Source organism: Falco rusticolus, chromosome 3 (assembly GCF_015220075.1).
Source record: "Falco rusticolus isolate bFalRus1 chromosome 3, bFalRus1.pri, whole genome shotgun sequence".
In the NCBI taxonomy this organism is placed as follows: Eukaryota; Metazoa; Chordata; class Aves; order Falconiformes; family Falconidae; genus Falco; species Falco rusticolus.
In genome coordinates, this window is record NC_051189.1 from 76317636 (window position 1) to 76332581 (window position 14946).

Consider the following 14946-nt stretch of genomic DNA (forward strand, 5'->3'; position numbering starts at 1 on the left):
CAGTTAGGAAGCCAGCCCCTGTGACCGCAGCACATACAAAATGCCTGGGTACCTTTGGGAATATGAACCCTGGTGTCTGTGTAAATGGTCTCCTTCAATACCAGTACCAGGGTCTGTGGCATCTCTGTCTGTCCATTTGGGCCCAGTTTCTACTGGAATAAGCAGAGGCTGCATAGGTCAGTGGATCTGGGCAAGGAATTTGTTACTGAGGGCTTTTGGAGGCAGCTTTTGGATGCCGAGCTCCACATACTAGAAGAGAACAAGGCCTGCGCTGGCGTAACACAATTTCAAGTGGCAGCTGCTGTGATTCTTCTGTGTCTCGCTGTCCTTCCAGCAGCTCAGCCCTGCATGCATACACAGGCAGTGGGTATCAAACAAGCACTGCAAGCTCATGGCAAACTGTCTCCTTTTAGCATAGTGCAAGCACTGTATGTCTAAGGAAATGGAAAATTCTTGCTAATAACAGGCTCAGCCTCAAAATACTGCTTGTATGGATCCCCATTTTAAGGAGGCATGTTTTCACCTGGCTCACAGAAGGTGGCTTTGCTGCTGCAGGCAAAATCAAGATAGGCAGCCTCACAAACCTCATGAAAAATTTACTTAGCAGGAAGGCCAAGGCTATTGCTGAACACAGAAAATATTTTTTTGAAAGGAGTAAAAACATATCTTGTGGGTTTTGTGCCAAAGCTGATAGGCTAGGCTGAGACTAGCTGATAGTCCCTGCCTGGCTCCAAGGCCCCCTGCTAAGCTCCAGCAGCCTTGCTGCAAGCTGTTTCTTTAAACCTGGAGGAAACGAGCACCTGCAGCCTTTTGGGGCTTATTTTGCAACAGCTGCTGTTTGCTGGGGCGCTCTCTCTCTTCCAGCTTCCAAGTACACATTCCCTTTTTCACCCCCCTGAGGTTACTTCGGACTCCTTTCTTCTTCCTTTTTTCTTGCTTTCGGTGATTTAAAAGAATTCATCATGAGAAAAATGGGGTGGAGGAATCCAGCAGCTTTCTTCTCAGCACCCCTTTGTGTGGCAGTGTATTGGGAAACCTTTATGAAGCCCTTTAGCCCTGTCAGAAGGTAAAGATTTGTAAAGCACCAAGTCCCACCATGATCCTCTGCTTTATCTTCCTCAACCCTATGCATGCCACAGGGTCATTGATGCAAATGGAGGGCCACAAGGAAAACCTTTTTCCTTCTCTTCACCACCAGCCCCACATGCAGATATCCCTGGGCACAGCCATGCCAGTGCCGCCACTGGGGAAATCTCTGTGCTGGCAGAAGATGGTTCAGCAGTGGCTTTCCTTGCCAAGCTCCCAAGTGTGCCAGTTGCTGGTGGGAGCTTTTGATTTGCTTTTCCTCTCTTTCTGCCAACTCAACATATGAGATGGTAGTACTTTTTGCGATATTTTAGTAGTTAACAAACATTATGTGTATGCTGTGAGAAAAATTCTACAATGAAATGGGATAATATGTAATGTATGCCTGCCTTTATAGCACCTTTTAAATGATTTTTTCATTTTTTTAAGAAGCCTGTTGAACTGGAGCGTAATAAAGGAAGACGGGACAGGCTGAGAAGAAACAACTGAGAGGAAAATCTTTAAGTCTGTGGCTATCAGAGCAAAAGGCAAAAAGGTAGGATTGCATCTATTGTTCACCTACTCACGCTGGGTGTAAGGTAGCTGTTGGCCCAGCTTGTAGGACTGCCCATGTACTATCATTAGACCCTCACCTTCTTAAGCTGGAAGGGGATATCAGAGAGCTCCAGAAGATCAGGGAGATGGGAGCCAGACTAAGGCAGACTTTACCAGGCTTGTACTCTAAATGTCTTGGCTCCAGGTGAGCGAGTGATGAGTTGTACAGCTCTGTATGTCAGATGGCCCTCACAACCCCTTTCCCCCACCCCAAAGTGTCACTGCCTCTGGGAGATCAGCCCAATTTCACCACCACCTCACATACAAAAACATGAAAAGGAGCAAACCCTGGGTTTATTTGCGGAAGCAGCTCCCTGCTTAGTGTTTAAAACTATGGTTTCATTTCCATAATATGTGGCAGCGTTGTAACCTTTAACAACCCCTGAATCAAAAGTTGTCAGCTTTTCCTCTTCTGCCATGAGCCTTGTGATTCTTGCCATGTGCTTTAGTTTTTTGTGGTTAGCCAAAGCTTGCTTGCAAATTTTTCCGGTTTAGAAATGTCCATCGTTTCCTGTGCTCTTTAACAACAGAGGAGTGTTAGCCAAGGCAGGCAGCCTTTCCATGCAGCTCCTCACCCATACGCACTGAGGGTGCTCTCAGTAAGCAAGGTCACTGCCTCTCCCTGTCTTGAAGCCGACTGCAGCAAGACTCTGCTTCATGCCTTTCTCCTGGTGGGAGTAGGGGCTTGGGAGGCTAGAGGGGAAAACTGGCTTGAAAATGTCAAAACACAAACCAAACCCCCAACAACTGAAAAGAACCCCACAATTTTTTCACCAGCTGTTGAAAAAAAGTCTTATATACTTATGTGGAATTTTTCCTATTATTGTTATTATTTCAGCTTGTAGTTGGCCATGGGAACATTTCCAAAGAAACCAGTACTCTGGGAAACCTTTTGTTTTCCAGAAAGGCTGTTATTCAAAAGCAATTAACATAAAAACATTTAAATTGTCTAACTTCAGAGACAGAAGAATGGAGGAAGGAAATGTGAGAGTGTGTGTGTGCACACAGGACATACAGCGGTCTGGGGTAATGTAAGAGGCAGAAGCAGGAGACCTGGGGGCTCAGGTCAGCATGGATGGGCGCAGTTGCTGGGGAGGGTTGAGATGGGGAGATCACACGTGTGCGATGCAGGAGCAGAGAGGACAGCTGGGGGCTGCTGTGACCTTGGAAAATACGACAAGCCAAGGAGAGGTGTGGGGCCTGGGGCAGTGGGAGCCCCAGGAATTAGGGTGGAGATGCCCAAGTGTCTCTCCATTCTTCAGGCCAGGTATGAAATTTGTGTTATGTGTTTTGGCAGCTCTGAGTGCCTGTTATGATGAGGTGCAGCTGGGGTTTCAAGACCAGGCTTGTGCTCTGGCAGCCCGGAGCAATGCTCCTGAATCATCTTGCTTCCTACTGTCAATGCTGGGTGAAGGCACCAGCAGCTACAGTGTTGGTGGTGTTATTTTATGTAGGTATGGTGTAAGTTTTCTCCACCATTTCTCCAGTGGGTTTTGAACCAGCTGGCTGCTTTCACTCTCACTTGAGAGTGCACAGAGTTGCTAGATATTAAACTCCTGTCTAGTTGTGTGGAAATGAAGGTTGACCAGAGGGAGTTTTCCTGTGCCCCGAGACAGATCTCTCTGCCTTTCTCAAAAGAGCACAATATTTTAAAGTCTGAACTGCACCATATGCAGCCCAATGTAAGGCGCTTTCTTTTGCAAGGAGCGTGCAACAGCTATGAATTTATAGATTATCTCTTTAGGCCTTTCAACCTTTCTGTCCATCTGATTTCTGTCTCCCCTGATTTTCCCTCATCTCTCACCCTGCTCATGTCCACACATGTTGTGCTCAGCCAGCCAGAAATGAGGAAGAGAGCTCAGCCCTCCTCCAGGGGAACCTAGGGCACTTGGGAGGCAGCTAGAGGTAATGTTGCAGGCAGAAGACCCGTAGAAACGTGAAGTGGCAGTACATGCCGTGAAGGCCGTGATCACTGAGGACGGGAGAGATGAACTGAAGTCACTGGGGTGGAAGGCAGGGATGCAGAAGTCCATTAAATACCACAAGCCAGCCAAGATTCCCAAGATCAATCAGAAGAATCTACCTGCGTCCCAGAAACATGTTTGAAACAGAAATCCGCAAAGACCTTTGCTTAAACAAAAGTCTGAAATGCAACAGTTTTTTCTAAAATAGGCAGTGGTCTTGCATTCTGAAAAACCCAGAGAAACGGGGCAAGAAGCATTGCATAAACGGGCAAAAGGCATGTGAACAGCAGGGAGCACACTGTGCTGGTGGCACAGGAGGACATGTCTGGGACTGTTCTTCTCCTGCCACGGAAGGAGGCTTTGCAGGTTTCTGGGGCAGTGCTTCTGTGGTGGTGTTTTCCTGCAAGCCTTCACTTCCATTCTAAGCGCAGCATAAACTTTTTATAGATCATCAGTAGCCAGTACTGCAGGGTGCCCCCACTTCCACCCTTCTGTCTCATTTCGAGATCAGATTTTAATTGAAAAAAGATGTGGCAGACAGGATGAGTTTCTATAAATAGATTCTAAAATGTCATCTTAAGAGGAATGTATGTGACTGAGTTCAAATACCAATATGAAGAAAAAAGTGTTAAACACATAGCCCCGTTAGACACAGGGAAGTCTCCTTGGAAATTGTTTTATTGTTTGGCAGATTTTTTTAGGCTGGTGCCAGCAAATGATAACATATTTTCTGTTTTGGTGCCCAGTATATGTATTTTGCTAATAGTTTCCATTCGTATTACATTTTGTATTGTCATTTAATTTGTTGCACAGATACGGTGCACTCTTACTAGTTCCATCTTATTTCACAGTTTTTGAAGAGTTTAATTTTTGTAGTCTATTACCTGGTAGGCAGAAGAGATCTTGTTTGGGTTTTTAACAAAATCCTCATTTAAAAAGTGTAATATTTTGTGGTATAATATTCTAGGATGACCATATCATTTATCTGAGATGAACTTAGAACATTTTAGAGGTTGTGATGAGGGCTTTGAAACGCACATAGGGTGTTTAAACTTCCAGTTGCATTTATGTAACACAGTATTTAAGTCAACTGAGCCCCCCTAGAAGATTACCTGTATAAGTAGCAGAGGCAGCCAGGATTCAGCTTTTGTTATTCAATCTCTTTTCAACATATGAAGTGCTCTCAACAACTGGTTACATAAGTTGAGGTCTGGCAAGGTTTTATTTTTCAGAGTTGACTCTCTTCACAGCATATTTTCTCATTTGTTTTTTATTTGCCTTGCTTTCTGAGGGATTGCATGTATCATCCTTATTGCTGAAGTTCTGCAGCAACATGTATATTTGAGGAAAATATATATTAGAAGTGTAAATATGTTTTCACTATAAAAAATATAAAGCTAAGTGTGGCTAAAATAAGAGCCCAATACATGTTTTTTTTAAGTATGCTTATGCAAGTTTAGATAAATGAAACGTAGACTTTTAAATATCTGTAACTCACTGAGCTTGACACAGTACAACTATAGATGGTCAGCACTCAGAGCCAACTACGATCTAAAGACCATTAACAACAGCACCATGTTTCTAGGGGTTATATTATAGTGATTGGCTCCTTATCTGTTCCATGACATTAAAGAAAACTTTACCCCATATAGCAGTGCTAGCTTTTTATGTACGTGCTTGCAGAACCTTTCAAATATTTTGAAACCTGTGTTATATCTGCATGAAAGCCAAGTAGTTATATTACATCAAGGCTAAGAAACAACACATTCACCAGTCATAAATGCAGAGTGCAGGTCTTAACATTCAAAATATAGGTGCCTTTTTTTCTTGTGTCATTGCTCCTCCCCTCCCCACATTTATTTTTTTTTTTAGATTTGACTGAGGGATTTAGACATAACACACTAATGGAAGGCGTGAGTTTAAATATCGTAGGCAGTCTCTAGCATGAGAAGTCACAGAACTCGTATTACAAAATGAAATACAAAGTTGCCTCGAGCCACAGACAGCAAGCAGTTTGTTTTGATAAGGTTTTTGGGACAGGCTGACGGTTTAGTTCATTGACATTGCTATTGCTTGAATTTGGGCATTAATCTTGCTATCTAGTGTATACATCTTAAAATGTGTTTTAAAGCTTGTTAGCCTGAGTACCAGGGTGTACAAAAGCAGGATGAGGACTCGTGGTGGTGAAGGAGAAAGAGAGGTCCTCTGCTTAAAAAGCACACAGTATATCTCCTCTCCCTCAAGCATTAAACACATGTCCCTCAGTAGCAAAACACCAAAAACGGAAACCCCAGGAGACAGCAGCATGCCTGGCGCAGGCCCCCTGTTTGGCTTTCTCACCAGTTTACAGGCTTGTCTCTGGGCGCAACGTCAAAGAGACCCCATTGCTTCCATCTCATCCTGGTTCTTTGTGGTGGCAGAAAGTGGGTGACAGAGAGGGACTTTTAGCTAGGTGAGGTCTGAAGTTCCCAAGATCCTAGAAGATCCACAGGCTCCTGGACCATCTTGTGCCCTTTACACACCTGGAGTGCTGTACTTAGCCAGCCACGCCACAATACAAAGCAGGCATGACCCAGTCATAGAACCAGTAAATATGTGAAATAATATGAGGTATGTGCCATATGAAAATCAGCATCTCGGTGAACTTCAAGTTGGCATTTAGGTTTGAATGCAGTAAACTGAGCCAAACTGAGACGTCTGCACCTTTTGCAATAAAAAACTCAAAGCGTACGTGCACAAGGCAGGACTTGGAGTAGATGCGCTGAGTAAAACACTATCTAGTAGAGAGGTCTTTCTGCAAGTGGAGAAAGAACATGGGTATTTTAAAGCCTGAACTGCACATGTATGGCCTTATATGAGGTACTTTCTTTTCCAAGACAAGAGAAGTTTGCTGAATTTTCTAAATTTGTCCTTCTCCCTATATCCCCTTTCAATGCCTTTTTGATTTTTTCCAGATATTCCTGGCCTCTGTAAGAATCTGGTTAGGGAATAGAAACCATATTGCTTAACATGGGTGACCAGTCACACAGCATATTTGAATCCTGAACAAAAATGCTTGGAGACACTGGTACCATTCAACAACCCATAGGCAAAAATTGCTTTTATCAAACCTCTTCACTGCACAGTTATAAGGAAAAACTGTAAAAAATATCCTTTTGTGGTCAGAAGTATCAAGTACAACAAATTACTCTTACTGAATACTTCAGTTACTGTACTTGGCAGTGAATTTGCTTTAACTCCAGAAGAGCGCTGCAAATGAAATCTTTAGCAGAGATGTGAACCAGTTGTGCAATACTGGGCTTTCCATTCCTCACTCCATAGTTCTGCTCCTAGTCCCAGATTCGCTATGCCTAACAAGAAATATATTCAATTGAGGCAGCAGAAAATTTAAACAGCTCCTAACTGCAGAAGCCAGCATAGCAGCTGAGCTATTTGGGATGAAAGCACCATGAGACAACTGCAGTTCCAGCAGGATTTGGCTTGGAGATCATGTGGGAAGCCTTTCTGCTGCCAGACCAGTGATGAAAAAGAGAGAGGGGGTGAGGTGGACACAAGCTCCAAGTTGTGAATCACCACTCGTGCTGTCAGAAAGGGGAGGGAAGTGACCCCTGAAGCTGAGTTCTGCAGCCTCCCCTCCCCTGCTCCTGCTAGGAATAACCGCACTTTTTGTTTTCCTTTCTGAGATATGCCTTCTCACACAGCATTCACCATCATTAATTGGAGCATCTCCCTCCTGCATCCTAACCAAACAGTGCTGTCACTGCAGAGTCAGTGTTAAGAGTGACATCTGACATGCTGGCCAAGTCAGCCAGTGGACTGCTTGCCTCGGGCCTGGCAGGTAGAGGTCTTCATCTAATTTTATTCAGGATAAAATTATTACTGTCAATGAAACAAGTGCAGACTGTCCAGAAAAGGAAGGAGCCCCTATCACTGACAGAGAGCTTGACTCTTGGCGGTTTTTTTCCCCTCAAACACATTTCAACTGTTGACTCTTTCTCCCACTGGAGCAAAATAGCACCAGGTGAAAGATGGCAGCAAACACATTAAAATGGATGTTACACCAAAAATCAACAAGAGGTGAAGAAAACAGCTGAGGAAGAGGCATTCCAAACGAAAACAGCATGCACCTGGAGATGTGCCTCATCCTACTGAGCAGATCTTTCAGCCAGCTACTATGGAAGCAGCTTCCCACTGCAGAGGACAGGTACCCATCCAGCTCTGCACCAGACCCAAATGTGCTGCAACTGCAGTTGGGTGGATGGGGTTTTGGTCAAGCGTGCAGTGAAAACACATCAGCCAAAAAGTGGCTTCCAAGCCTGGGTTGTGATTTTTCCCAAACGTGATACAAAAGTGAGCTTTTTGCCTCTCCCTGTTGTTGGGGCCTGGGCTGATTTATCAAGAAATGCCAGGGAGGTGCACAGGTACTCGCAAAGTGAACTTTAATATAATTTAATTCCAGCGAGGGGTGTGCTCTTCACTGTTTCCTGGTCCCTAAAGAAACAACCGGGGAAAGCAGGACCCTCTGCAGCAGGCTTGACCCTGTGTCGCAATAGATGGAGCCACCTGTGTCTGTGTCACTGTGCCCGCGTCCAAGCCAAACAGCTCGCTTCCTGGAGTCCCCGGCCGGAGGGGAATGTCATGGTGCGTCACAGCTTGGAGCGGAAAGCGGATAGTGCTGTGGAGAGCACACGCTGTGACCGGCTGGGATGTAGGTATTGCTCCTGTGAGCTAATGGCAGCAGATGGCTTGTTCCTGTGCTTGACGGCAGGAGAGGGGCACGGAAGTGTGGGGACACACACGCACGCACAGTTTTTCCCCGGAAACCTATCTGTCTGGCAGATACCAAGCCCAGCATCTGTGTGTTCTGAGAAGTTCAGATAGACGTGTTACACCGCTGATTCAGCCCCTGGGCTCCCCAGCTGCTTGGCTTGGGGTGAGTTTGGCAGACGGTCCGGCGTGAGCCTGTTGCAAAAGTTAGCTATTTTCTCAGCTCTTCCCCCTTCCCCACCCTCTGCTAAGGTGCCAAACCTCTGGTTCCTTTCTCAGAAACTAACTAAACCTTTGCTCCACTAAAACTTGGCCACCATAGAAAAAAAAAAGTATAAAAATATAATGGTTAATACAATAAAATGGATGTTCTCTGTAGAAATACATTGCAGGTTGGATAACAGTCATGTTTCTTTCCCTTTTCTGTATTTCTCCCTCTTAGCAGCACACGCAGATTTCTGCTGTGGTGGGGCTTCCACCACTGCAGTGTTAGGCAACCTCTGTCATGCAGCACTGTGCTGGGGCTGGGCTGGGCCAGGAGCTGGCCTTTGTGTACCCTTGTATGGAGGGGGAGAGAAAAGGGATGACATGCCTTTCTACTTGTCTAAAACAGCATATAGGTGGTGATAGATAATTATAAGGCATGCTGAAGAAGTGTGAAAGCCTTTTAATCCAAGATTACCACCTTGGCATGTGCAAAATAGCAGCTTTAACGAGCTATGCTGTCTCTGGATGAAAGGGAGAAGGTTTTGCAGTACTTCTGCCTACCCCCTGTTCACCTAGCCTGGTTCCCTGCCAGATAACTTGTTTTCGAGATGGGTGTATGAATGGAGATGCCACCTCCTTCCTCCAAAGCTCAACTGGCTGATTGCTTTTTAGCGTGAGTGTTCAGAAAAATGTTCTTAAACCATGGCGTCTCCTGAGGTTTGTGTTAAGAAAACAATGTTAATTTGCCCAATCTAGAAGCAGTAAGATGAAAAAAGACTTAAATACACTGTGTTCTTTGCTCCAAATACCTAAAATTAGTGTCCTTGTTGGAGACAAGTGCCATAATGGCTTTAATTTTTTCTTTTTCTCTTGTTTATGGAGCAATGCAGTATTGCCACAGCACTGTCCAATTTTCACTTTTTAATGTGCAGTGATTCTAATAGCTGTAGCTATTGCATTGGGTGTGTACCCATGCTTTATTGCATTTTCCAAAGGGGAGTGTGTCATATCAGCTTCTAGAAAAGTTCAGGATAGCTGCCTGTGTCATGGAAAAATAAGGCTTCGCTAACAGAGGATTTAGGAAGCCAAAGCAAGTACTAGAAATGTATAAAGGTACATATGAAGGTATGTGTAAATCTGAGCGCTTGACATGATTCATTTTACATCAAAAGGGAAGTCATTGTTTACATTTTTAGTTGGAGGTGGTTGCTGATGACGTTGGAGCTATTTCAGTGTCCCACTCAACTCAGAATCTCAAGTATCATGAAGAGTTGGGCCTGCACTCAAGTCTTTCCCAGCCTGCAAATATGGAAGGGCAAGTAACAAGAGAGGAAAAGTGAAATTTTAAAGTGTGCCTGCCAGGAAAAAGTGCTGGTGCACACACGCAGCACCTCTTGGTCAAACCACATATCCCGTGTGTACAAAAAGTCCCCCAGGTGAAAGGTAAAAGGTGATGGTAGCTGGGTAACAGGACCATCTAAAAGGCAGGAGGAGTGCTTTGCAAGCCTCTGAGTCTTGCCTCAGAGCTGCTCTTACCCCTCAGATGCAATAAAGATATTGCAGACAAAGAAGCAGGTGAAAAGCTGGTTATTTGAATCAGTCACTGAGACACATCCAGTTAACTTGGTTATGCAGAAAGCATGATTATATTCTTACCCTGTCATTTAAAGACAAACATTTTACAGCACAAACCCCTTCATTATGTGTACGTACGAAGAAAAAAAAAAAGTTTTTTTTTTTACAGCAATCATAAGACTTTTAAACTTGCTAAGAGGTGGGTCCAACTTGTGGTTAAATCCTGCAGACGATAGTCTTGCTGATCTCAGGATTTTCCAAAGATTAAAATGCAGATGTCTGGATTTCTTATAACCCCACAAAACTTCAGAAACGTTAGACCCATTTCACTCTTCCCCAGATATCCGAGATGGCCATAAACTACCTAAGTGTCCTGGCAGGATTTCCTGTAATAGACGATCTCTTGAATAGCTCTTAGTGGCTTATTAGCAGTTTTAAGGTTTATATTTTAGCAAACAAAATCAAAGGTTATCCCTTAGCTTTTGCTTAACTGCAATATTTATAAGGTGCATCCCCATGTGTATGCAGGTGCAATAGTTTTCCCGGCTGTGCTGCTTTTATAGCAGTATGCCATTTAAAATGCACGTCAGGTTGTTCTGTGGAGAGATGTGTATGAAATCTGAGCCAAGGAAAATAAAGAAGTCTCCCAGTAAGCCCTGGCACTCCTGAGAGGGTGGTCACCGTGCCATCCCCAGCACTGCCTCCTGCAGCAGCCTGAGGCCAAGGCATGGGGGATCGGGCCCTGCCCACTGTGCAGCCCTGGGTGTGGGCTCACCTAGGTGAGAACTTGTATTAGCTGCGTCAGAGCGAATTCATTACTCAGAGATAAGCCTGAAGCGCTTGCATGCTCTTAACTCCCTGGCAAAGTCTTTCCAATGTGTATATTTACATTAAGGTTTTGTACATATATTTACACTCGGGGTTTGTAGATTGAGTTACAGTGTGACAAATATCCCTGAGACAAGTTGGCAGAAAGGAGACAGTATTAAGAACGGAAGTGCCCATGTGCCTGAGTGAAATCTGGAAGGTCTCAGTGTGTGCATGTCTTTTTCATTTACTAAAGTTGTTTTAAGTTTCTCAAGTGGTAAGTGCAAGCCTTGGGTAGCCACACAGTTTGAGAAACTGAAACACGCTTGCTGATGGAAAACGCTTTGTACGTTAGGATGGCTGGCTGGCTCCATTTTAAGTTTTGCTTCAATGGCCCTTTTGACAGAGGACTGCTGTAGAGGATGCTTCTGGCTTTGGCCCACCCTGGCCTTTCGATCACCCTTTGCAGAAGGCTGCCTTTTTGGCAACGTGGGCTGTTAGTTTTCCTCCTGTGGTTTCAGCTTTTCTTCTTGCTTTTCCACTTAGGATTTTTCCTCCTCTAGTGCTTCTTTTCTGTTCTCAGTAAACAGTTTCTGCAGATCTGTAGGTGAATTCTACTGATTCCTGATTCTACCTTCCTTTGATTAACCTGGTCATTTATTTTTCAGTCTTCCTTTTTAAGATGAGTATCACAGGGCTTTGGTGGTTTGAGGGGGTTTGGTTGGTTGCTTGCTGGGTTTTTGGAGCAGGGAGGGGAAATGGGAGGTGGATGGAATCACATCTCCCAGGGAAGGTGCTGTTACTAATTATGCCTTGGAGATTATTTCTTAGTGGCTCAGATATAATCACTCTATGATCAAACTTGTTTGCGTTATTTAGGACAAAATAAAGCCTCTCCTTCTGTACAACCCCAAAAACAAGCTGTTACTTCAATATTCATTTTTAGGGGGTCAGGAAAGTGCATCTGTAATTCTTATACATCCTACAGTCCCTGAACCTCTTCCCACAAAGGCCACCCCTGCAGCCCTCCTCTTACCAAAACTTTGCCACCTATAGCAATACAGAGGTGCAAAGGAGAACTTTTAGGATACCTGTTACTGCTGGATTCTGGTTATGTCTTTTGACATATGCTTAGAAATGTATGTTGTAGGTAGGACAGGATTTTTAACCTTGCCTAGTGTTTTTTCCAAGTTTGGAAAAGCTGGAGGTAGAAGGTAGTGCTGAATAGGTCATGAAGGTAATAGAGACATGGTCTGGAAAGCATAAGGTTCTGGGAGAATGACAAGAGGGCCCCTGTCTGCCATTGTTTGGGTTTTTTTCCTCCTCTAATGCTCATGCTTTCACCACTTAAGATCCCGTACTGGGAGAAATACCAGGTACCTTCTGGTGACAAGAAGTGCGTGTCACGTGAGCTGGTCAGATGATACAGGTATTGAGTCAAAATCCAGTGTTGGTAAGACTCATTCCCAAGTCTTCAGAGAGGAACAGACCCCCAAAAGGGCTCTGGACTGAATTTAGGCAGTCTGTGCCCAAACCTGCAGTCCTCTGCATCCTCACACAGTTGCTGACCGGATCCTGGATGGTTACCCAGACATCTGAAGATCTGCCTTTGAGCGTGCCCAGAGACATGTCAGCCTCAACAGAGCTGAGCAGCTTGGTGCCAGCCTCCTGCCCACGTCCTGTCCTGCAGCAGCAGATGCAGCACTCTTCCAGATCAGCCGCTGCAAAAAGGCTATTGTAGACTGTTGCCTTCATTTGAAACGTAGCCAGTGCAGGCATGCTGCTGCAGTTCCTGCTCTCCTTATCCAGCCACACAGGGTGAGGATGCTTCCCCCCAGCCCTTTGATATAGGCTCAGTCTCCTCTTTCACCTAACAGATTCAAAGCACCTCTCACATTCTCTGAAGAGTGTTCAAACTACCAGGGCACTACCGCTGCTTTGCAGTGGGTGCAATCCCGTGATTTGTAAAGTTGGAGTGTTTAATCGAGAGACTGTTAAGCACAGTGAGCAGAACACGTGTTGAAAGGTGGAAGAGCAGGATTCCGCTGCTTGTTCCAAAAATTATCCATGTGGCTTATGTGTATTGTTTATGAAAGACATAAACAGACCTTTGGAGTGAGAGTCACTGCCCCAAGGCTCTGGAGAGGTCTGGGTGTCCCAGTGGCATTGTATACAGGAAATATATAGGAAGAATTGTTTTTGCACTTTCTGTCCCAGTGTGATCCTTCAGAAGGACAACTCAAGGTCTGCATATTTTGGCTTCCAGTTCATTATTAGGTAAATTATAAGAATGGGGAGGCAGCTGCTGAAATAAACCATTTGCAGGGGAGGGTTTCACAGGGGAGTTCTATGTGCCGTTTCCCAAGGGTTCTGGAAGCATGGGGCCAAACCAGGGTACTGACATGGAAAATCTTGTCCTTCACTGAAATGGCAGTAATAATTCTCAGCGTACAAAGCTCGTGGGAAGAGCTCACGTAACACTGGAAAGGAGTTGCTAGTACTTATTGCTTAGCTTTCTGATTTCGTACAGCCTGGTACAAGAGATGAAGCATGACAAACAAATTCTTGGTTGTTAGAGGCCAAAATATTTGGTTGATTGTGCTTTGCCATCAGCTTCAGTAACAAAAGCCCGTTTAATATGAGGAGAACAAGGCATGTGCCTATTAGCTGGTGTCACTTGTGCACACAAGACTGATGGCAGCCATTGACTTCACATCACCAGCTATGACATACCTTCCAGAAAGGCACAATTTGTAGTGAGTTATGCTCTATTTATGTTCTTTATTCCAAATATAAAGGCACTGTAATGCTATGTGTTATTGCAGAGGATTAAGAATCACCCATCGTGTTATATAAATGATTTCTCTTCAGCATAGCCTTATATTGTCAGGGCAATTGCTTCTGCAGTCCCACTTCCAGTCTTCTCACCTTAGTCTAAGTCCCGCTTTTGTTGAAATTCCTGAGATTTCCTCTTTATTAAGGTTATTATCAGACCCCACACTGCCTGTTGTTCCCTATGCAAGAACTGCTATTCAGGCACACCCCTAGAGGCTGCTCACTTTTTCCAGTTGTTTGAACGTGGGTGCCTGCATTTTGGTCCTGAGCTGGAAGGCAGACTCACCGTGAGATTGCCTGCATGTATTCATCCCCACCATGTTTGCATAGCCATCTGGTGAAGGATGCAGCTGTAGACACAGGACAGGAGAGGCACATGCTGTACAGCCAGCCCTCCACCACCTCGGTAAGCAGGCACGGCCTGAAGGTTTTCTGCAATTAATGGCTCTAATTGTTTGGGTAGATTTCAGACCAAAGGAACACTCCTCCACGTGGTGGGGTCACTCCTTCATGCCCTTCTGTGAGCATGGAGGGGTTACCAGCATCCAAGTTATCTAAGCTGGAAAATGAGAGAGGATTTGGGCCAACAGACAACTATATTAAAAGATCCTTATTTCTGTCCCCTCTATGTTGTCTTGATGCATTAGTCATGAAACTAATGACCTGATGCACAGTACGTAGCCAATATGTGTGTGTCTTTGGGGTGTCCTTCTAGAGGCATCTCCTTTCCCTGTGAGGAGAGAATCAAGAGAAGCTGTCTGTAAATCTGCTGTCCCTCAGGATATAAATGGGATACACAGCCAAAATTCAGACATCCCCTATCACCTTTGCTTAACTGCTTCCCAATGCCCACCAAATATTGCCCAAGCAGACCATCTCTGCTCGTGAGGGTTTAATGCTGTAGCTTTATCAGATCTATACAGAGGCACTGAACATGCATGGGTACCAGTTTGATAGGATGAGCAGGAAACGCTTCCTCCCCATGCATGGGTAGGCAGCTGTTTTCAGAAATTCCAACACCCAATGCTGAAAACTTGCCTGTGTGTAACCCATGCTGAAACAGAAGTACCCACACCAGGGGCACCTGTCCTCCTTTCACACAAACTATGCT

The 14946-nt window shown here is 44.8% G+C and overlaps 1 long non-coding RNA gene across 1 annotated transcript in view; it reads left to right on the top strand.

Moving 5' to 3' along the window:
• Positions 1-14946, top strand: part of LOC119144325 — a 28070-nt gene that overhangs the window by 5434 nt on the left and 7690 nt on the right. Inside the window, exon 2 of the long non-coding RNA XR_005103059.1 lies at positions 1516-1621. This is a non-coding gene — a long non-coding RNA (uncharacterized LOC119144325). The remainder of the gene's footprint in view (positions 1-1515; positions 1622-14946) is intronic.